Here is a 23,397-nt window from a genome sequence, read left to right as displayed (position 1 = left end):
GTTCTACCGCAACTGTGGACTAAAAGAAAGACCAGCCTAAAATGTATACACGGAGATATCCGCATGTACAAAACCGCCCGGTGTTACGTGTGTCTCGGAGGAACCCTTCGAAAACTCACTGTAGCGGTTCACCCGGATCCTCCGTTTCCCGTAATCCTCGGGAAAGTAACAGTGGTAGACTAGAGAGCATTCCCGGAAAAGCTTTGGGCCTCGTTATAGGTGAGAAAGGCTCATCTCAAGCTGCTTCCACGCCGTGCAATCAGCTGACAGGGAGTGGGGCGGAAGGCCAAGAGAGTGATGCTGGCACTCCCGGACCGTCGAGGGCTGCTACGTCATCCACCAGCACCCCGGCAGCGAGGGAGGAGTTTCCGCCCCTTGAGGTCAGACCGGACCCGCTCTCTGAGTTGCACTTTTAGTTTAGAGCGATGCCAGCTTCTTTCAAGAGAGAACAGTGGAATGACGACTCTCTGAAATACTTAAAGAATGCAGTGGTCCTCGTTAACGGCCAACGCACTCATCAGCCCATGCCACAGGGACCTCACTTCGTCATTGATAATGATTTGTTGTATCGGGTTGCTGAGCATGAGGGGAAGGTCCAGAAGTTGTTGCTAGTCCCCGAACCTACCGGTGGCAGGTCTGCGAGTTAGCACACTCCCACCTTCTTGGAGGCCATCTCGGCTCCGACAAGACACTGTAGCAAATCGAGCTCCGTTTTTTTTTTGCCGGGGATGAATGAGGAGGTTCGCCGCTTTTGCATTTCCTGTCCGGAGTGTCAACTGCGGCAAATTCCCAGGAGGGACCGTGCTCCTCTGGTCCCCCTCCCCCTGATTGACGTTCCCTTTGACCGAATTGGGGTCGACATAGTAGGACCCCTAGAACCCTCAGCCCGAGGACATAAATATATACTCATCCTCGTGGATTATGCAACCCGATACCCGGAAGCCGTTCCGTTGCACTCGGCCACTTCTAAAGTAATCGCACGGGAACTAGTAGGAGTCTTTGCGCGGGTGGGTGTTCCAGAGAAGTCCTGATGGACCAAGGGACGCCTTTTACCTCGGAAACGTTCAAGGAGACTGCCAAGTTACTGAAGATAAAGCATTTAAAGACCTCGATGTATCATCCTCAAACCGATGGGTTAGTGGAGAGATTTAACCAAACTCTCAAACAAATGCTACGTAAGGTGGTCAGCGAGGATGGGAGGAATTGGGACCAACTCCTCCCCCTTGTCCTCTTTGCCTACCGGGAAGTTCCCCAAGCCTCTACGGGCTTCTCTCCGTTTGAATTATTGTACGGAAGACAGTCCCGGGGTATATTAGATATCTTAAAAGAGGGCTGGGAAGGAGAGGCACTTTACTCAACAAATATTCTGGAGTATATTGCCCAATTGCGCGATAGATTTGATGCAATTAGACCCATTATAAAAAGTCATATGGAGGAGGCGCAAGCAGCACAGGCCCACCTTTATGACTGTGGCACGACTCTCCGGGAGTTCCGCCCGGGGGATCGCGTCATGGTGTTGGTGCCTACTTCTCACTCCAAGTTGCTTGCACATTGGTTGGGCCCTTATGAAATTAAAGAGAGGAAGGGTTTGGTCGACTATTTGGTGAAACAACCCAATCGTCGACCAAGCGAGCGGGTGTATCATGTAAACCTGCTGTAACCGTGGAAGGAGAGGGACCACGATCCCTCCTCCGGTCAGCCCTGCTCTCTCTTCGCTGAAGTAAGTTCCCTTAATTTCGGCGAGCAGCTATCTTCAAGACAGAGGAAGGAGCTCGAAGCAGCTATCCGCTCCATCACAGAGGTGGTGAGTGAACAGCCCGGTCGGACCTCTCTGATTGCGCATGACATATTGACTGACCCGGGGGTGATCGTCCGAGAGCGGCCCTACAGACTCCCGGAGGCAAAGAAAGCAGAGGTGGAACTGGAAATCAAGTGAATGCTGGAAGTAGGAGTGATCGAGGAGAGTAGTAGTCCCTGGTCCAGTCCCATCGTCTTGATTGCTAAGCCCGACGGCAGTTGGAGGTTTTGCAATGACTTCCGTCGGCTTAACCAGGTTTCCCGGTTTGATGCTTATCCCATGCCTCGCGTGGACGACCTCCTCGAGAGACTGGGACCAGCCAAATTCCTGACCACACTTGGCATGACAAAGGGGTACTGGCAGGTTCCTTTAATGGAGTCTGCGAAGGAAAAAAAACGCGTTTAGCACTCGTAGCGGACACTGGCAGTATCGTGTCCTTCCATTCGGGTTACACGGGGCGCCTGCGACTTTCCAGCGTCTGGTGGACAAAGTGCTCCGACCCCATAACTCGTTTTGTGCTGCCTATCTGGATGACGTCGTCATCTATTCCAGCAAATGGAAGGAACACCTACAGCAGTATTGCGGACATTGGGGGAGGCCGCGCTTCGAATCAACCACAAGAAATGTTTCTTCGGATTGAGAGAAGCCAAATATTTGGGCTACCTAGTGGGCTGGGGTACTGTGAGGCCAAAGTGTTCCAAGTTACAAGCCATACTGGCCTGGCCCCGTCCGCAGACCAAGCGGCAGGTCCGATCCTTTCTCGGTTTGGCCAGGTACTACCGCCGGTTTGTGCCTCGCTTCTCCGAGAGAGCGGCGCCCTTGACCGACTTGACGAAGAAAAGAGTTCCTAACACAGTGGTATGGTCTGACAAAGCGGGGGCTGCATTCAGTGACTTGAAAAAGGCTCTGACTTCAGCACCTATATTAATATCCCCTAACTTCTCTCTCCCATTTGTCCTCCAGACAGACGCTTCGGACACAGGCTTGGGAGCCGTGTTGAGCCAAAGCGTCTACGGTGTTGAACACCCCATAATGTACCTGAGCCGGAAACTGTTGGACCGGGAGACCAGGTATGCGGCGGTGGAGAAGGAAGCTCTGGTGATCAAATAGGCGGTGACTCAGCTGCGGTACTACCTCTTGGGTTGCGTGTTCACTCTGGTGACGGATCATGCACCTCTGAAGTGGATGGCCCTTCACAGGGAGTCGAATCCACGGGTCACGAGGTGGTTTCTTGACCTGCAGCAGTACAAGTTTTCGCTCGTTCATCGACAGGGGTCTCTTCATGCCAATGCCGATGCCCTCTCCCGGGCCCACGACCTCGGTGCAGGACGCCCGACCCGACGGGTCTGGGCTGAGGGGGGAGTCTTGTCACACACGTGTGCATTGGAGGCAGCTGAAGGGCTTAGAGAGGACCGATTATACATCTGCCCGGGGGGGGCGGGGTACGCTAATGCTCTTTCTGAGTTCTCTACAGTTCTTTCCCGGGAAATCCCACCAGGAGCCACCACCTCGAAGCGGGACACATTACTTCCGGTTCCGGCACAGAAGGACGACATCACTTCCGCCCACCATCCTATAAAGCCTCCTACCTTTGCTCTGGGAGGCAGTTCTGATTTGGACTCTCTCGTGTAAACTTGCCTTACATGAATCAATTGCTTTTGCAGCCAGAAAAACCGCATTAAATGGGTGGCTGTCCCAAACCTTGCCATGCCTCAAGTCTTTTCTTATTACATATGGTACTGTATATATCGGACCCACAAAATTCTGTGCCAGCTGTCCTAAAAGCATTACCAGACTTTCAAAAGAAATCAGGTCTTAAAATCAATTTGAATAAAAGCATGCTCTTTCCAGCGAATTCTCTTGCACGCAATATTGGACTGAACACCTTCCCATTTATCTTGGCAGATCAGTTTAAATATCTAGGGGTAAATATTACAAATATATATACATCTCTTTTTCAACAAAATATTGCTGTCTGAATGGAAAAAATTAAACAAGACGTGACTAGTCACGTTGATGGTCTACCCTACACCTTGTTAGCAGGAAGAATCAATATTGTTAAGATGACCATCTTTCCCAAGCTGCTCTTCCTATTTCAAAGCATCCCCATATACAGTGGTGTGAAAAACTATTTGCCCCCTTCCTGATTTCTTATTCTTTTGCATGTTTGTCACACAAAATGTTTCTAATCATCAAACACATTTAACCATTAGTCAAATATAACACAAGTAAACACAAAATGCAGTTTTTAAATGATGGTTTTTATTATTTAGGAAAAAAAATCCAAACCTACATGGCCCTGTGTGAAAAAGTAATTGCCCCCTGAACCTAATAACTGACTGGGCCACCCTTAGCAGCAATAACTGCAATCAAGCATTTGTGATAACTTGCAATGAGTCTTTTACAGCGCTCTGGAGGAATTTTGGCCCACTCATCTTTGCAGAATTGTTGTAATTCAGCTTATTTGAGGGTTTTCTAGCATGAAGAGCCTTTTTAAGGTCATGCCATAGCATCTCAATTGGATTCAGGTCAGGACTTTGACTAGGCCACTCCAAAGTCTTCATTTTGTTTTTCTTCAGCCATTCAGAGGTGGATTTGCTGGTGTGTTTTGGGTCATTGTCCTGTTGCAGCACCCAGGATCGCTTCAGCTTGAGTTGACGAACAGATGGCCGGACATTCTCCTTCAGGATTTTTTGGTAGACAGTAGAATTCATGGTTCCATCTATCACAGCAAGCCTTCCAGGTCCTGAAGCAGCAAAACAACCCAGACCATCACACTACCACCACCATATTTTACTGTTGGTATGATGTTCTTTTCCTGAAATGCTGTGTTCCTTTTACACCAGATGTAACGGGACATTTGCCTTCCAAAAAGTTCAACTTTTGTCTCATCAGTCCACAAGGTATTTTCCCAAAAGTCTTGGCAATCATTGAGATGTTTCTTAGCAAAGGTGAGACGAGCCCTAATGTTCTTTTTGCTTAACAGTGGTGTGCGTCTTGGAAATCTGCCATGCAGGCCGTTTTTGCCCAGTCTCTTTCTTATGGTGGAGTCGTGAATACTGACCTTAATTGAGGCAAGTGAAGCCTGCAGTTCTTTAGACGTTGTCCTGGGGTCTTTTGTGACCTCTCGGATGAGTCGTCTCTGTGCTCTTGGGGTAATTTTGGTCGGCCGGCCACTCCTGGGAAGGTTCACCACTGTTCCATGTTTTTGCCATTTGTGGATAATGGCTCTCACTGTGGTTCGCTGGAGTCCCAAAGCTTTAGAAATGGCTTTATAACCTTTACCAGACTGATAGATCTCAATTACTTCTGTTCTCATTTGTTCCTGAATTTCTTTGGATCTTGGCATGATGTCTAACTTTTGAGGTGCTTTTGGTCTACTTCTCTATGTCAGGCAGCTCCTATTTAAGTGATTTCTTGATTGAAACAGGTGTGGCAGTAATCAGGCCTGGGGGTGGCTATGGAAATTTAACTCATGTGTGATACACCACAGTTAGATTATTTTATAACAAGGGGGAAATTACTTTTCCACACAGGGCCATGTATGTTTGGATTTTTTTCTACCTAAATAATAAAAACCATCATTTAAAAACTGCATTTTGTGTTTACTTGTGTTATATTTTACTAATGGTTAAATGTGTTTGATTATCAGAAACATTTTGTCTGACAAACATCAGAAATCAGGAAGGGGGCAAATAGTTTTTCTCACCAATGTAGATTAACAAATTTTTTATTTGGAATTCAAAACATCCACACATTCAAAGGGTGACTACAATGACCTAAAGCAGAAAATGGTATGGCACTACCCAATTTTCAATTTTATTTTTGGGTGGCAAATACTATATATAAGCTATAAAGACCTGGACATCAACACAGATTGATGAATATACAGGAGCCTTGTCTGCAACAGAAATAAAATCTTGCAGTACTTTATATTCCTTGCTCTTACCCCAGTTAATATAAGTACAGTCATTACGCAAATTGCCTTTTTTTGCGGGCAAAAACGTGTCTTTCTTTATTGCAAGTGCACCTACACCATATGAGAACTGGATGTAGTGTATCTGCAATCAGTTAATGGCTTCCAGCACAGCAGGCATGTTAGAGTGAAGCTTGGTTGAGATATTGTTGACGTGTCTACTAGTGTCCTGAGAAGCGGCAGCAGGTTTTTGATATAAACTGACGAAAAAACAAAAAAGTTCTTCAGTGCAAATATGTAGCCTTGGAACACTTAAAAAAGAAATAAATAACATTCTGCATCATATTTATCATTTTTGAGATGTAATATGTTTATCACTTCAATCCCTGTTATAATAATAGCTCAATGATTGCATTATGCATGTGAGTTAGCTGGTTTGGCTGCATTTTCCCGCTTGTTGTCATTACTAGTTTCTCCAAAATGTTTTACACACGTGGTTCAGAGTTGTAAATACACACATGATTCCCCATCAAGTTTTCCTTCATATATCCCGATGTTTGTATATGAAGTTGCGTACGCACATTATCAAGCCTATTCTTGTGCACATGAAAGCTTTCTAAATGAAGCTCCTGGGTTTGAAATCTGCTCATCCTTGCTACTGTATCTATATGGAATTTTCACATTCTTTTCCATGTCTGCATGGGTTACCCTCAAGGTACTTTGGTTTTCCTCCCACATATCCAAAAACATGCAGGTTAGGCCCTGTGTGTGTGGGTCCTGGATCAGTTCCTGTCTTGCACCTTTGATGCTCTTTGGCCTCCCTCAATGTCAGGTTGGATTAAACAGGGCTGAGAATGCTGTTATGTCATTTTTAAAATTGTTTTTTTCTGCCAGAAAAAAGGCAACTTGTTTCATCACTAAAGACGATTTCATTTAAAATTCACATACAACCAGTTTAACATTATGAATTTTGGGAGTTGTGTGTGGTAATGAACTTATCAAAGTTCCTGTGACATATCCTCAAGAATTTATATTGAATATATATATATATATATTGAATATATATATTGAATGTGCCTACTGCATCAGAGTCAAGTTGATTTAATTAAATTTTATATATCCACCAAATGCACTGATAATAAAATAAAACTGTGCAACAGAACAGCTTACCTTATAGGGCATAAACTGCTGATAAGGTAAAAGATGAGCTCAAATAGAATGTACTTTTATGAAAAAGGTAGATTTTTAAAAATGATAAAAATCCTATGAAAATTGTGCTATTGATTCTTTCAGCTTTCAATAAGTAGTTCACTTCAGCTCTTCATCTACACTTTTACTTTCAGAATGCCTTCTAGCACTCTACTACCACTAGATGAGCACTTAAGTGGATACATGGAACCCGCTGACACCTATCTATATTTCTATAAGCCTTGCCTTTCTGCTGTTAATTTTTTGCTGGCTCCTCTCTATTCATCGCTATAATCTAATAAAATGCAGCCTTAAAGGATGCTATAGCTTGCATGGAATTGGTGAAAAGACCTTCTATTTCAAAAGTTTATTAGAAACACTGACACTGATTCTCCCCCTTTCTGCGGCTTCATGTTCTTGATATGCACTAGCTGATGCTTGATGAAATCTTACATATCAAATCAAAGAGCTGTGTTTGTTATCTCTAGGCTGGGCCAGATAAAAATATCTAAAGATATTTCAAAAAGTTTCATGTATTTCATACATGTAGACTTACAGAATAAAATAAGTACAGAAATTCAAGTAACTTAAAATACAATTAAAGATGAAAAGCTGTCAAAGTCTGACTGAAATACCAGGTATTTCATGTGAAAAACAAGACTCGGCCTTTAGCTGAACTGAGAACAATTACTTGAGTACTGCATGTACTCATCTAAGCCAAAGAGACAACCTGCAGATTGCTGTCTTTAACATTTAAAAAAAATTAAAGCTACTTAAACAAATGAACTAAATATAAAAACATTAATTACCAGTAAATATAAGTTTAAAGTAAAATAATTATACAAAATACTTAAATAAAATACATAAAGAACAAAAAAGGAGGACGACAAAAATATTTTTTACTACAAAAGAATACATAAAGCACATCCATCCATCCATATCCAACCCGCTATATCTTAACTACAGGGTCACAGGGGTCTGCTGGAGCCAATCCCAGCCAACACAGGGCGCAAGGCAGGAAACAAACCCCGGGCAGGGTGCCATCCCACCGCAGGTCGCGCACACACACACACACACACACACAAACACACACACACACACACCCCAAGCACACACTAGGGACAATGTAGAATCGCCAATGCACCTAACCTGCATGACTTTGGACTGTGGGAGGAAACCGGAGTACCCGGAGGAAACCCACACAGACATGGGGAGAACATGCAAACTCCACGCAGGGAGGACCTGGGAAGCGAAGACAGCAGCACATAAACACTGTTTATAATAAACCCAGGGGATGTGTCATTACAAAAGCATTAGTACAGTTTATTAGCAGTGATAATAAATACAGTGGTAGATAGTAATAATGGATAAAGGAGGGAGGTTTGTAAAAGTAGGAAAAGTTGGTTGTATAGTAGTCTTACATTTGTATATAATAAAAGTTATGTTTCAGTAATAAATTATATTTTATTATTCATAAAATGTAAATATGAAATCAAGGTAAAGTTCTCAAATTTTAAATTCCTTGCACTTTATAAAATATTACGTTTTTGGATATTTAGAATCAGTCAAATCATTAAAGAGGGCTCTGGACAGAACACATATTTGTGCAAATTCCTGACAAATGACATGTAATGTAAAGTGTAAAATATATGTAAACAGTAAAAATGTTAAATTTGTATTCACAATGGGAGGTTTGAATAATAAATAAAATCATGTTTGAATAATGAAAGTACCCCTGATGAGAAGGACCTAGGACCTGTAGACAGGCTCCTCAAATTATACATTCAGAAAGTGTACAGAAGTGATTGAGAAGGCTAGTAGTATGTTAGGTCAGGGGTTCACAAACATTTTTAAGAGAAAACTTCCCAAAATGTATTACCATTTGGTCAGGGCCCTCCAATGATATAGACCTAAGGCAGGATCTTATTAATTAAACCCAACATCTATGACTATAGACACATATGTGATCAAATGTTGCATGATATCTCAAGGCCAAAGTTACTCAGCTTTTTTCCAGATATACCTTCCTCATCATTGTATAAAAAATGTATTATTAATATTATTACAGTAGAGTCTTGCTTAACCAACCTTCGCTTATCCAACATTCTGTATTATCCGACGTCCCACCACAAAAAAAAAAAAACGCATCAATCGGCAACAAGAACTGCAAGTTGTGAGCGTGAGCTTTGTCTGTTTTTTGTTGCTAAGTTCATTTGTTCAGTTAAATTTTTCAGTTGTTTTGTTGTAAAACATTATTACAGTGGATTATGTGGCCAGCCCTATCTGGCGCATGTCCCTCACGTGGTTGTGTGTGAGTGTGTCCGTGTGTCTCTCTCACGCGTGCGTGTGTCTGTCTGTGTCTCTCACTCTCTCTCACTGCACAGGGAATGCACAGGGAGAGACTGAACATGTGCGGAAATTATCGGCTCGGCACAAACCGAAAGGGAAACTGGCTTGTTCTTATACCTAGTGTGTGGTCCTGAACAGAGGGAAAAGTTTGGCGTACTTTTTAGTCATAACCAGATTTGTACGTGTTCAGAGACGATCGTGAACCGAGCCACTGTATTAGGTTTGTAATGTGTAAAATTATAACATAGTTTGACGTTTAATAGGCTTTTTCTTAACACCTCCCATTATCCGACATTTACGCTTATCCGACGTTCTGCCGGCTAAGCGAGACTACTGTATTATTATTATTATTAGTAGTAATATTATTAAGTACTAAACTCTACCTTAGCACAACACAAAGTGATATTTCTGACAATTTATAAAATTGTTCAAAAATATTACAGTAATCCCTCCTCGATCGAGGGGGTTGCATTCCAGAACCTCCCGCGATAGATGAAAATCCGCGAAGTAGAAACCATATGTTTGTATGGTTATTTTTATATATTTTAAGCCCTTATAAACTCTCCCACGCTGTTAATATTATTAGAGCCCTCTAGACATGAAATAACACCCTTTAGTCAAAAGTTTAAACTGTGCTCCATGAGAAGACAGAGATGACAGTTCTTTCTCACAATTAAAAGAATGCAAACATATCTTCCTCTTCAAAGAATGCGTGACAGAAAAGCAAACAATCAAAAAATCAATACGTGCTTTTGGGCTTTTAAGTATGCCGAAGCACCACGATAAAGCAGCATTTTTTAGAGGAGCGTCCGTATCTTCTAAGCAAACAGCCTCTGTGCAAACAGCTCCTCTGCTCATACACCCTCTGTCAGGCGCAGACAATGTCAGAGAGGGTGAGAGAGTGAGAAAAGCAAACAATCAAGCACTGCGCGGGAAGCATATCTTATATCATTGAGGAGTTTTAGTTAATATGTAATACATGCTCTGATTGGGTAGCTTCTAAGCCATCCGCCAATAGCGTCCCTTGTATGAAATCAACTGGGAAAACAAACTGAGGAAGCATGTGCTTTAAATTAAAAGACCCACTGTCCGCAGAAATCCGCGAACCAGCGAAAACTCCATGATATATATTAAGATATGCTTACATTTAAAATCTGCGATAGAGTGAAGCCGTGAAAGTCGAAGTACGATATAGCGAGGGATTACTGTATACCAAAAAAATTATAAAATTAAAAATATTTTAACTTTGGCAGACAGGACCTGAGACAAAGACAAGACACTGAAAAGATAAGAAAGCTCACTTTCTCAGCCAGTCCCAATCCTAGCATGCGTTAGCTCAAACTAGTAGGGAGCAAGAGAGAGCTGTCACCTCTGAACCCACAAGAACAGTGGGAGATTTCAAAATGGTCCATGCAGAAGTGGATACTTGCAGAAGGAGCAATGTGAGACAGAGAAGCAAAACTGAAATGCAGCTGACTTGGATTTGGCTCCTGTGTAATCAATGATCCTTTTAAGGATCACTTTTCCTTATTTATTTATTCATTCATTCCCCTCACAAATCACCTATTAGCTGCTCGAGTACCATACTAGTAGAAAACCACAACTGTATTCAATAAATATATTGATATACAATTACTTTTACACAAAAATGTAATAATATTTTTAGCTATTTTAATTTTAAAACTACATGAATCAAAATCAGTTATTTATTACTACTACTGTTTTTTTCAAGAACATCAAACTGACCAGAATTGCTGCAACTCCCGTGTGCAACTTGTGTGTTAGTGTGTTAGTTTTTATAGCTCAATGTGTTGAGTACAAGTCAGGGGAGGTTCTGCTTAACACTAGAATCCCTGAAGCCTACAAAAATACTTGTAATCCCAGATAACCTTAAAAGTCCTTTACACCTCTCACCTTGTAAATGTGTCAATCAGCACAAGCTGAAAGCAGCCTGCAATCCCAAATGATGGATCCGAACTAGGGCAAAAAGCTCTCCAAGCTCAAGCCAAGGCTGCTTATCTGCATGTGAGGTGCCTGGAGTTGTATAGGGGTTACAATACAGTATATCGTTATTTGGAACACATACATTTCATGTGAGTTCCATGTCTACAAAGATATGGGTAAGTGTACGATGAAAGGAAATGTGAGGCAAGAAATGCTGAACGCAAGTCTAAAGCAGAAACTATTTCCATGTTATATGAATAATCACGTGAAGTGTATAATGTGTGAAGACTTTAGTCCAATAATCAAATAAACACTTTTATTCAAGAATATAACCAAAGAAAAAAAACATCTATATATATAATTCAGTAAGGCAAGACACCCATGGAAAGCACACCGGAAGGGGCGTGGATTCACTAAGCCACCGACAACTAAGACACCTATGGCGCGCGCAGGAAGGAGCCACGCCGGAGGTGAATCGCCATATGTAGCGTGTAAAACGGTTTGCGAGGGGTATCCCATGGGATCCTTAAAACAATCCTTTACAACTGAGGTTAAAACACCATGAAGTAAGCAGTCTTTAAAAACCGAGTTTTCGGTTATGACGCAGACGCGTGCACCATAGCAAACTGTTTTACATGCTACATACAGCAATTCGCATCCGCGACAAACATGCGTCTTCTTAGATACTCCTGCAGGAACATGGAAAGTCTACGTGAGTCATAGGTGCATCTGGACTGTGCAAAGACGACGACTCAAGTGACGAGTTGGACGTGGGCACATGAGCGATGGTGGTCCATAAGTTTTCAGTCACAGACGATTGTGTATTGGTTCGTTCCGTGCATTGTTACAATGTTGCTTTTCTTGCTGATTTATTACATTACCAATTTTTCAAATGTTAATTTTCTCCCTGTGCTTAAAAATTGATTATGCAGCGTATGGTACGCCGCGGGTTGGCTAGTTAGATTTATATGTTGCTGTCAATATATTAAAAACCCAAGCTCAAATGTCAATTGACAGGAAGTTGATGTGCATTCTTGAATGGTGCAAAGGTAAAAACGGTTGCCTTATAACTCAAAGGTACCGGGTATGATAGCAATTCCATGCCAGACAAGGGGGCAGTGGGGTGCGCAGACTGTCTCTCTCAATCTCTTGCAGACCGTGCACAGGAAATCTGCCACTAATGACGTCACTTCCGGTTCCAGCACTGTTGATGATGTCATTTCTAGCCATGCCCCAATGATGATGTCACTTCCTGTCCTGACAACATCACTTCCGGTTCCGCACAGATGACATCATTTCCTTGACTGGCCTTTAAATCCACCATCTTGTCTCAATAACTTCAGTTCTGGACATCTGTGAACATCTCTGTTCAATTTAAACTTAATTTTTGCAGCCCTTGATCAATATAAGGGTGGCTGCCACAAACCCCCATGATGTCTGAGACTCATTCTTGTGACACTATCTATATAATAAAAGCCCAGCACGGTGTCCATGTCCGTGTCCGCGTTCCTTTTGGCTGTATAGCCGCCCCGTAGAAAAGCCCCAATCCGTCCCCTCTCAGAATTTCTGCTTACACCCTCCATTCTTTCCCCTTTGCTTTTATTTTTCCTGTTCCCGAAAATCTTTTCAAAACAAAAGTAAAGAAATACACAGAGCGTCACATTAACATCTTCTCCCCTCTGCCTATTAAACAATCAATAAAATGAAATAAAAAAATCACGAAAGAAACAGAAACAAGAAAAATCGGAAAAAAAACATGTTCAAATGACAACTCATGTTCAAATGGCATAGCATTTTAAAATAGTGATGTTTTAATGTATGAATGTGTGTATGTGTGCACGACAGAGGAAGAGATAGAATTGATCTAATTCAAGTGGTTACTGGAATATGAAAGAAACACTTTTGCAAAGATATAACGAAATAAGTGTACTTTTATTCAAGAATAAACCACTAGCTAGTAAACATTCAGATTTGCAACTGCCATTTTTTTTTGATGCAGCCACTCTGCTAAATTATGGTGCTGCATTACATGCTTGCAAACACATGTGACATTAATGTGTGTGTGTTTAAAAAAATGGATGAGAAGAAATGTAAGGCTCCGTCTGAACAAAAGCTTTTTTTCAATTTCATGGTGCAAAGGAAATCAAAAACTCGCAAGTATGCAGCGGTGAATTCTACAGCACATCAACTGCAACTGAAAGGTGTAATGCTCATTCCGAATCAAAAGGCAGCAGAAAAGGGAAAGTTCCAGACTAGTTGACCTTTATATAATCTGGAGTAAAAGGTGATATTCTGCGAGTACTGCTGTAGGCGCCTACTTTAGCTGGTGTCACAAACTCGAGACAGAGTCATATAAAAGTTTGAGGAAGCCACCCGTATAATTTGGTTTCCTGGCTGCAAAGTTGCGTTTAAATTGAAACAGCACTGATGTGCACAAAACCGAATCCAAAACAGAACTGAGGGAATAGGAAAAAGGTGGAGGCTTTTAAAGGGGAAGACAGGAAGTAAACTCAAAGGGGTCGGGCTCATGTAGGTCTTCTGTCATTGCTGCAAGCCCGGACGTAACATTACAGGGGCTGGAGCCAACAAGGTCTCCTTCCATTGGCTCATTCCCAGAAGTGAAATCAAGAGGACCAGGTGGAATCTCCCAGGAATGGTCTCCAGGCAAGGGAGAAAAAGAGACATCCCGGTATGTCTCGGAACTGTCCTTACTCAAGCCCTTTAACTGCCTCCCATTCGCACGTGTGTGACACTGGTAAAACAGATTGTGGCAAGATCACACAATTTCGATTGTGAAAATCTAACAGCAAAGAAAATTCAACAGTAAATGACATGCAGCAGGCTGCGACGGTGTGTTGTCTGCAAGCAAATGTGCCAAAGAATCTGCAGTGGTAAAAGGTTTCCAGACACAAAAAATGATGAATGATAATGCAAAAAGATATGAACTTTCAATTAAAATACACAGCATATTACATAGCAAACAGAAAACAGTTTCACACAAATTAAACCACTTATTTTGCTACAAAAGAAAGAAATTCTGGACATTTCCACAACATATGACAATGATATTCATTATGCTGAACTAATTTCAAATATCACTGTAGACTTCCAAAAATTAAATAAAAAATTATTAATAATAAAGTCATGATGGTGCAACATATTCTTCAGTGGTAGAATATTGTGGTGGTCAGATATTTACATGAAAACTTGTAACTTAAATTTCATGTTAAATTTTGAAGTGTGTAGGGGTGTAAAAAATGTCAATACATTTGAGTATTGAAAAATTATGTTTTTTGATACTGCATCAATTCTCAAAAACATAGTATTGATTTTTAATTATTAGTTTACATACAAAGATTTAAGGCACACAATGATTAATTTTGAGTTATGTATAAACCCCCAAACGCAAGACAGCAGTGCTAAAATCTATCTTCAGCTAAAGCAACTGAGGCAGAAAGTAGCGTAAGGGCTAACGTATGCAGGCTTTCACTATTCAGGCATACACGGATCTGGCAAACATCGTGGATCAGGCAGTGACAAACCGAGCTGACTAGTAAGGTTACAACTGATGGCTGAATCCAGAGAATCCCACACGACATACAGAGTGGAAGTAAACATTCAACAACTGTTGCGGGCTAGACTTGCAGACATGACACATGTACAATGTTTTGCTTGAATCTTGTTTCACAGAAAGCAATGAAATTGCCAGCTGTGGAACAACTGTTTAACAGGTTTAGACGTGTTACAACCTTTTTCAGACGCAGCACCATAGCCAGCCACCAGCTAAAACACAAACAAGATGTACTTCAGTTACGAAAACACAGTTAATCACAGACATTGTCAAAAGATGTAACAGCTCTTATGACATGAGAGAAAGATTTTTAGAACAATAACCAGTCATCTATGCAGCACTCCTTTCAACAGAGATCAGAAAGAGTCAAAAGGATATCCTCACACTGAGTGAAGCTGTCATCACATGTGCTGAGGAAATGCTCAAGGCACTCAAGCCAATCAAGGATGCCACCTTACTTGTTAATACCATACCATACCATACCATATTTATTTGTTGAGCGCTTATAAACACAGCATTACAACTGATCGAAGCGCAGTACAGTTACAACAAGCAGGACTAAAAGCAAAATATTAAAAACAAACATTAAGAGAGAATTAAAACAGAGATACTAAAAACAGGTCAGGGGACAAAATTAAATAGAGAAAATAGTAAAAGGCAAGTGGAAAATGAAACAGGTTAAAAATTAAAAGCCAATGTGAAGAAGTGCGTTTTTAGGCGAGATTTGAATGTGGCGACTGAAGCAGCTTGCCTACCCACTAAGGGCAGGGAGTTCCAGAGCCTGGGTGCACAGACGGAGAAAGCCCTTTCACCACGAGCTTTAAAGCGTGCCTTGGGAACGGTTTGGAGCAGCTGATCTGCGGATCTAAGAACACGAGGGGGATTGTGACAATGTCTGTGTTAATGTCAGAGGAGAGCCTGCCCACTCTGTCTATCATGGCGTCACTTTATGCCAAGCTTATTATGAGCACAGTGGAAAGACTGGATGACACACAAATAGTGATGGACATCAACATTGCAATGGCACAAGATCTGGGAAAGAGATATGCCAATAACAGGGAGACACTGTGCATCGCATCAGTTCTTGATCCTAGGTTTAAGGATCAACCTTTTCTTTCTGAAGCAGAGATTAATGAGACCTACTCCAAAATGACTGATGCTGTGGTGGTTGGTTACCAAAGCAACATAATGTAAGCAAATAAATTATGAAATTGGGCTATTTGGTTTACTACATAAAATACAATTTAGTTTTAAAAGTTGGACTTGGATAATTATGTACAAAAGCAGAAATGCACACAAGGATGAATCTGGGTTCAGATTATGTGTTGTGGTGGTAAATTTACTGTAAAAGTAATTTTGATTTTGGTATACTTTATTAATCCCTAAGGATAAATTGTCTTTTCTCATTACCTTTGTAGCAATTATCAAGTTAAGGGCCTTGCTCAAGGGCCCAACAGAGTAGGATCCCTTCTGGTAGTAATGGGATTTGAACCAGCACAGATCTTTAACGACAGAGATGCCACTCTGCCCAGTACTAGAGAGATTTGAGGCGTTGATGTTTTTCAGCAGCAAGATGAGGTAGACAGTCAGGTAGAGGAGACTGACGAGTCACAGGAGGCTGATCACCCACCTCCCCCTATGCCGCAGCCACCCATGAAAAGATCAAAGAGATTATATGCACTGGCTGACTTGCTTGGAGCTATGTTTGCCCCTGCCAAAGATAAGGCTGCACCAAAATCTGCACAGGATACTACTGCAGCTGAGATCAAGAGGTTTAGAGAAGAAACCCCTTCGTCACTCAAAGAAAATCCTCTCAGTTGGTGGAAAAAACATGAGCATGAGTATCTTTAGTTATCCAGCGTAGCAAAGTGTTTCCTAAATTGTCCCTGGTGTGTCTGTGTGTGTGCGCCCTGCCCAGCGTTTGTCTCCTGCCTTGTGCCATGTGTTGGCTGGGATTGGCTACCCCCGTGACCCTAAAGTTAGGATATAGCGGGGTTGGATAATGGATGGATGGATAAATTGCACAAAAAGGCACTGCTGTGATGTCTGAAGTTATAGGGACTGTGATAAATGCAGTTGCAGGTCCCACTGTACTGAGTGTATAAAAAGTAAACTTGTTTTACTCAGAATTTAAGCATATTTTGGTGTGTTCTATTTAGTGTGATTCTGAATACATAAGCCAAATTGTGAGTTTAGTTCATTTATTGAAAACCGCTGTTTTTAAGGAAAATGTGTGTGTGTTCATTGCACAACCAGAACCAGCAGTGCCTGTGTTTTATTTCTATTTATTACTATTTATTTCCAGTGTATTATTATATAAATGTTGTATAAAAACCTATATTTTGTTTAAAAAATATATAAGTTGTTAATTTTTTAAAGGATACTTTTCTGAAAAATTTTTACACATCTGTTTATTTGCAGAAGTTCCATTTCATGAATTTTGTGTTTAATTTCAAATTATTTTTTTAACAATCCAACTAACAAATTAATCCACAAATTAATCACCAGATTAATCGATTCTCGAAATAATCATTAGTTGCAGCCCTAAAGAGTATATCAATATTGTCGCAAATGCTTGTGAAAGAAGAACTTCAATTATTTAAATGAATAAGGAGATATAGTGTATATATTATGTAAATATGAAACAATTCTGAGACACCTTAGTTCCACAATGACTGAAAATATCAACATTACCAAAAAATATTTCAAAGTTTCTTAATATCAACATTTTATAGTAGACTGCCATAAATTGTATATATCTCCAGAGGTATCAGTTTGTATTTAGTGACACTTATAAATGCTGCCTGTAGGTGGAAAACAGCTTTAAGAAGAGTAAAATTTCTTGGATTACGTTAAAAGAGAATAATCAGTCAGTCATTATCCAACCCGCTATATCCTAACACAGGGTCACGGGGGTCTGCTGGAGCCAATCCCAGCCAGCACAAGGCGCAAGGCAGGAACAAACCCCGGGCAGGGTGCCAGCCCAGTGCAGGGCACACACACACGCACATCCACATACCAAGCACACACTAGGGACAATTTAGGATCACCAATGCACCTAACTTGCATGTCTTTGAACTGTGGGAGGAAACAGGAGCACCTGTAGGAAATCCACACAGACACGAGGAGAACATGCAAACTCCACCCAAGGAGGACCCGGGAAGCAAAGCAAGGTCTCCTTACTGCGAGGCAGAAGTGATACTACTGTGCCACTGTGCCGCCTAAGAATAATCATTTTCATCAAAATAATTTTCATAGTGTAAAAGTACATTGCTTGCTATTATTAGTTAAACTACTAGTATATGTATAATCATTGTGGCTGAATAAAAGATGAACACATTACATAGTTGTAATAGGCAATGCAGCCATTAAAGTACAAAATACTCAGTGTCAAATACTATATGTGAGAAATGACACTGACTTTAGGATACACTGGAAGTAATGCAATACCATTGGAATGTAAAATCAAAATGAAAGTAGCATAAAAATTAAGTACAAAACAGTTAATAGATACAATAATGTATTTATGACTCCAAATGAAGCTCTAATTTATAAACTAAATACTGTTTACATAATGATGATATATATTAATACCCCTTATCAAGCGGGGTCATTTTTGCTAAATCGCCTGTAATTTGACCTCTCCAAATTAGAATCATTGCTGTTATTGAACTATCTGGAGTATAAACACATGTTTGGTCTCATTGTAAAGGTAACGTTCTCTAGTTTCACCCTTAGTAGTCAGAATCACTGTAGATGTGACTGATCAAAAGTTATGCACATTAGAACTCACAGAAAAAATGAATTTTTTTGTTCTCGCCTAAGTTTTTTTGTGAAAATAAAGGCCTCTATAGCTGCAGTAGGTATGTGGGGACAGAAACACACTATGTACCAACAGAATAACTTGTTGACTACTCACATTTCAAATTTGAAAAGTATACCTGTAAAAATGACATTTTTACACCAGTTTTTATGTGGGCATGTCCAGGTGCTTTTTAGAGGGACCTATGGTTTACCCATTATCCACATTTTGGAACGTATGGAAAAAGTGTAATAACTTTTGAATGCTTCAACCCACATATATCAATGAGGGCTCTACTGAAAGCTTACACCTAAAGGAATCTATATCTACATACAGTGTCACTCTATTAGTTATGGAAATTCATATTCTATAATAAAAACAATAAAAAATACACATTTCAATATAAAAATAGTCAAAACAAGTCTTATGGGCTAAAAATATATATATATATATTTTTTACTTTTTTTTTAATAAAATGCACACACACTATATACATTTTGTTACAAACTTTTACAATACAGCTCATTTCACTGATTGTAGCAATAGCAGACAGAAAGCACAAGGGCGTGTCACATGTCGCTCTCTGCCATTAGACGTCACCTGGTCCGATTGATCACTTTCACGCCGCGTACAAGCATCTATTATTTAATCAAGAGTGTATTTACTTTTATCTGTACTATTTCCATATTTAAAATGCGAAAAAAACTAGGTGAAATCACAATAAACAACCACGCACCAAGTCTGCAGACTGGCACAAATGCCAGCTTCGCGCAGCTCCGATCGGTTTTGTTTACAAGTTGGTATGGCAAGTTACATATCGAAATGCTCAGCTGCTCATTGGCTGTAAGTTTGGAGTGACACTCACAGCGTCCAATCAAACTGGTAGATTCTACCAGGGTTTGGACATCGCTCAGCTGTTCAGACACTCGTTGGCAACGAGGTGCCAGTCACCCCCAGACCCATCGTGAATTGGCCAACTTAGGTGTCAATCAGAAGCTAACACTTCCGTAACATGCTTTAGCATGGTTATTGCCGACAGAAACAAATTACGTCTGATATGATCAATAGAAATGAAAAAAAATGTCGGAGCTAGTCTCGAGTTAAAAAACGTTTTCTGGAGTTTTTGTCCCTTTGAGGATCTATCGTGTGTTTTGGACCTAATCGTTTTACTGGATTATATTCCCTGGAGCCTTACGGACAGAATGAGATCAATATTGCTCAGAAATATTGATGTTTGACTTGCAGAGAGCCTTCAAAGGTAGTCAAAGGTAGGAAAAGTCAGCTCTTAAAAAGTATTTACTTCTCTGTAAAAAAGGATTTAGTGTCAGTGCTGTGGTTGTTGTGTGTCAAAATGGTTTATATCATCGGAAAGACGAGACTCTGAATTTTCATTTGATGTGTAGTGTGTCGAGGTGCATGACAGAGGGGCATGCACACATGGCTGTGATATGATTGTGACGTCGTAAAATCGTTGTTATGTACCGGGACCGGTATGTGTGCATGTTAAGGGTTTTAAGCAGTGCAAAAATACTATTTGGTAAGAAAAAAAAAAAATAACTGCAGCAACTAAAGTTTTAAAACAAGTGTCTGATTATTTGTGACACACTTGTTAGCATTACAGCCTCAAAGAATTCCGGTCAATGTCATTGTGATGTCTGTATGTTCTCCCCATTTTTGTTTGTGTTTTACTTTGAGAACTATAGACTTCAGAACATGCAAGATAGATACAGTAAACTGGTGACTCAAGATCTTTCCAAACCTAAAAATGACATCATTAATCGCATGTCTTCTAGGACATACTGTATGTTTTGGGAATATCCTACTATAAAATCAAACTGGAAAACAAAATGGCTGATTTGTCACATAATTTTGGATTTACAGTTATTTAGAATAACATCAGATCAGACAACAGTTTGTTGTGAAAAGTCTCCCGTTATATCATATACCATCCATCCATCCATTTTCAAACCCGCTGAATCCTAACTACAGGGTCACTGGGGTCTGCTGGAGCCAATCCCAGCCAACACAGGGCACAAGGCAGGAACCAATCCTGGGCAGGGTGCCAACCCACCGCAGGACACACACAAACACACACTAGGGCCAATTTAGAATTGCCAATCCACCTAACCTGCATGTTTTTGGATGGTGGGAGGAAACCGGAGTGCCCGGAGGAAACCCACGCAGACACGGGGAGAACATGCAAACTCCACGCAGGGAGGACCCAGGAAGCAAACCCGGGTCTCCTAACTGCGAGGCAGCAGCGCTACCACTGCGCCACCGTGCCGCCCATATCATATACCACACCGCTTATTTATAGTTTTACTTTTTTGGAAAATTTCACTCTGCAAGACTCAGTAGGAGAGGATTTTTTAATTTACAAAAGATCACATTTTCTCTGTGTGGAACAGTTCAAGGTTTTTTTAGCATTTGTCAAGAATTCAATCATGATGTGTGGATGAAAATTTTGGAATTCATAAAGTTTTCATAAGTTATAACTTAAGTATGTTTACATTTCTTCTGCGCCATTCTAATGATAAAGATACAGTATGCCCACAAGAGGTATTACATGGAACTTCTAAAATGTTGAACCTACATTACTGGAATTGCTTAACTTGGTTATGGTTTAACAATTTTAGTTTTTTTTAGTATTTGTGTTTGATTTAGTTAAAGATTTACAATTGATTGTTTATTTTTAGTTAACAAAGAGTTAAAATGAGAAATCCAGTTGAATGGTGTATTCTTTTACCTTTCATATTTTTACATTAAATATATCCTGACAGTTAAAATTTTTATTTAAAATAAGTATAGCAAGGAGGCATGACTCAGCACCCACAGGATGTACATACTGTTGCCTGAGATATAAAATATGCATAACTTGGTGAGAAGGTCTTCTTTTCCATCTCACAATGACATAAACTGCTGTATGTCTGACTCTGCTATAACTACGAACTGAGCCTGGACAGAGATCAAAGATCATGTTAAAACTGATCCTGCTGCAAGAATTCAAGTTGTATACTTTGTGTAGCATTTCCTGTGTTACTATTTATGGTATTAGATGGCTGTATTTTATGGAATCAAAAAACATTTTTTCAGTGCTACTAATATACCTGAGGTCATAGAGCTCATTAATAAATTCCAGGTCAGTAGAGGTGAGAGGTGACGCCCTAAACAGAGTTTGTGCATAGTGTGGTCTTGGAAGAAACAGCATTATATGAGCAAGGGTGTGTGTTAGTTGCTAAAGCTCCAGCTGCACAGGGGCACATTATAGCTAATGATCCTTGAATATGGTAATGAGAAATATGAATGCACAGGTTTAATAGATAATCTGTGTACAATGTATTCTTGGGTGAAACAGCACTTATAGGTATGGGTGAACCACAAGGTTCCAACTGCCTTGAGGACACACTATGACTTAAGTCTGGTAAGCAGAAACATAAACCCAGAGGTGAAGGGGCTATACAATACTACAGTTTGGAGTATATGCTCTCACATAACAAAAAACCTAAGGTTTAGGGTCAGTCTGAATTACAGAGAACTTCCCAAAATATTGCATGCTTTACTAATACAGTATAAACAAGCAGGGATACTGTTAAGCTTTTAGATGTTTCAAAATATCAGTCACACTACTGTATTTTGGGCTTTTTGTTTACATAATTCTCTGATTTGGACAGAGCAGGGGTGCTGATATTGATTTTATTACATATGGAAGATACAATAATGACAGCATTTGTGTTTTGCCTGTATTTAACACTGCATATTGCAGTGTGATTAATAAAATAATTTTAAAAAAACACACATATATATTTATTATTTTACATTTATATTTATATTTTAAATTTTTATACACATATATGTTGTGGCCTGTTGGGGGAAGAGCAAAGCCCCAAACCCCAGACACAACCACACAGACAACTGTCCTAGGTTCAAATACTATTTATTTTAAAGGATATATCTTAAAAAGGTGTGTTTTGCAATCCACAATCACAATCAAAATTATTTCTTCTTTTTTCCTATACTCCTCCCCAGGCAAGTGTTGTCCTTCTCCTCTTTAACAACTATGACTCACCTGGGAAGAAGGAACAGTTCCTTTTCAATCTGAACCTGGGAATACTTCTGGTGCAATAACATTGCCACCTGGAAGCACTTCTAGGTTAGGCGGAACATCTCCCTGACAGGGGTGCCTGCCCACAACAGTGGGTAGCAACTGAAGACCCAAAAAGGGCTACCCACCAGAACTTAAAATTCAAATCAGCCCTGTGGGTGTTCAAACGGAAGCCACATCAGAAGGATGCTGCCTTCCATTGTACTAGGGAAAGCCATGGACCTGGAAGTTCTTTTTTTTATTTCATTCCACTATAACAGCCTCCTTACCGGTAATTACCAACCCAGCCAGGACGTCCACCCATCCACATCCTTCCATTATAAATGCTAAAAGAACTGGCCATCCTGCCCAGAATCCCAGCCTGCCTGTTTCACCTGTGACACTATACTGTATATAATCCCAGTTTTAAGGGGTACAAATGTGAATGAGTATCACTGTGCTCTAAGATGAGCTACTACTTGAATTAATAAGAACATAACATAGTCACAATCCTTCATTACAGCATAGTTTCTTAGTTCAGTCATATCTTATCATAAAATGTTTTATCACACCATAGCATTCTATTGTAGGAAATCTATATACCTTACAGCAAAAAACCTACTCTGTATAACAGACAAAAACCGCCTGGGGCATCAGAGAAGGAAAAAGAGTGTGGCATTTTGATTAAGTGTTAAATTATATTTTTTCTCTTTGTATCAAAGACACTATATGTTATCTATACTAATAA

This window comes from Polypterus senegalus, chromosome 3, assembly GCF_016835505.1.
Source record: "Polypterus senegalus isolate Bchr_013 chromosome 3, ASM1683550v1, whole genome shotgun sequence".
NCBI lineage: Eukaryota > Metazoa > Chordata > Cladistia > Polypteriformes > Polypteridae > Polypterus > Polypterus senegalus.
This window is presented reverse-complemented; position numbering follows the sequence as displayed.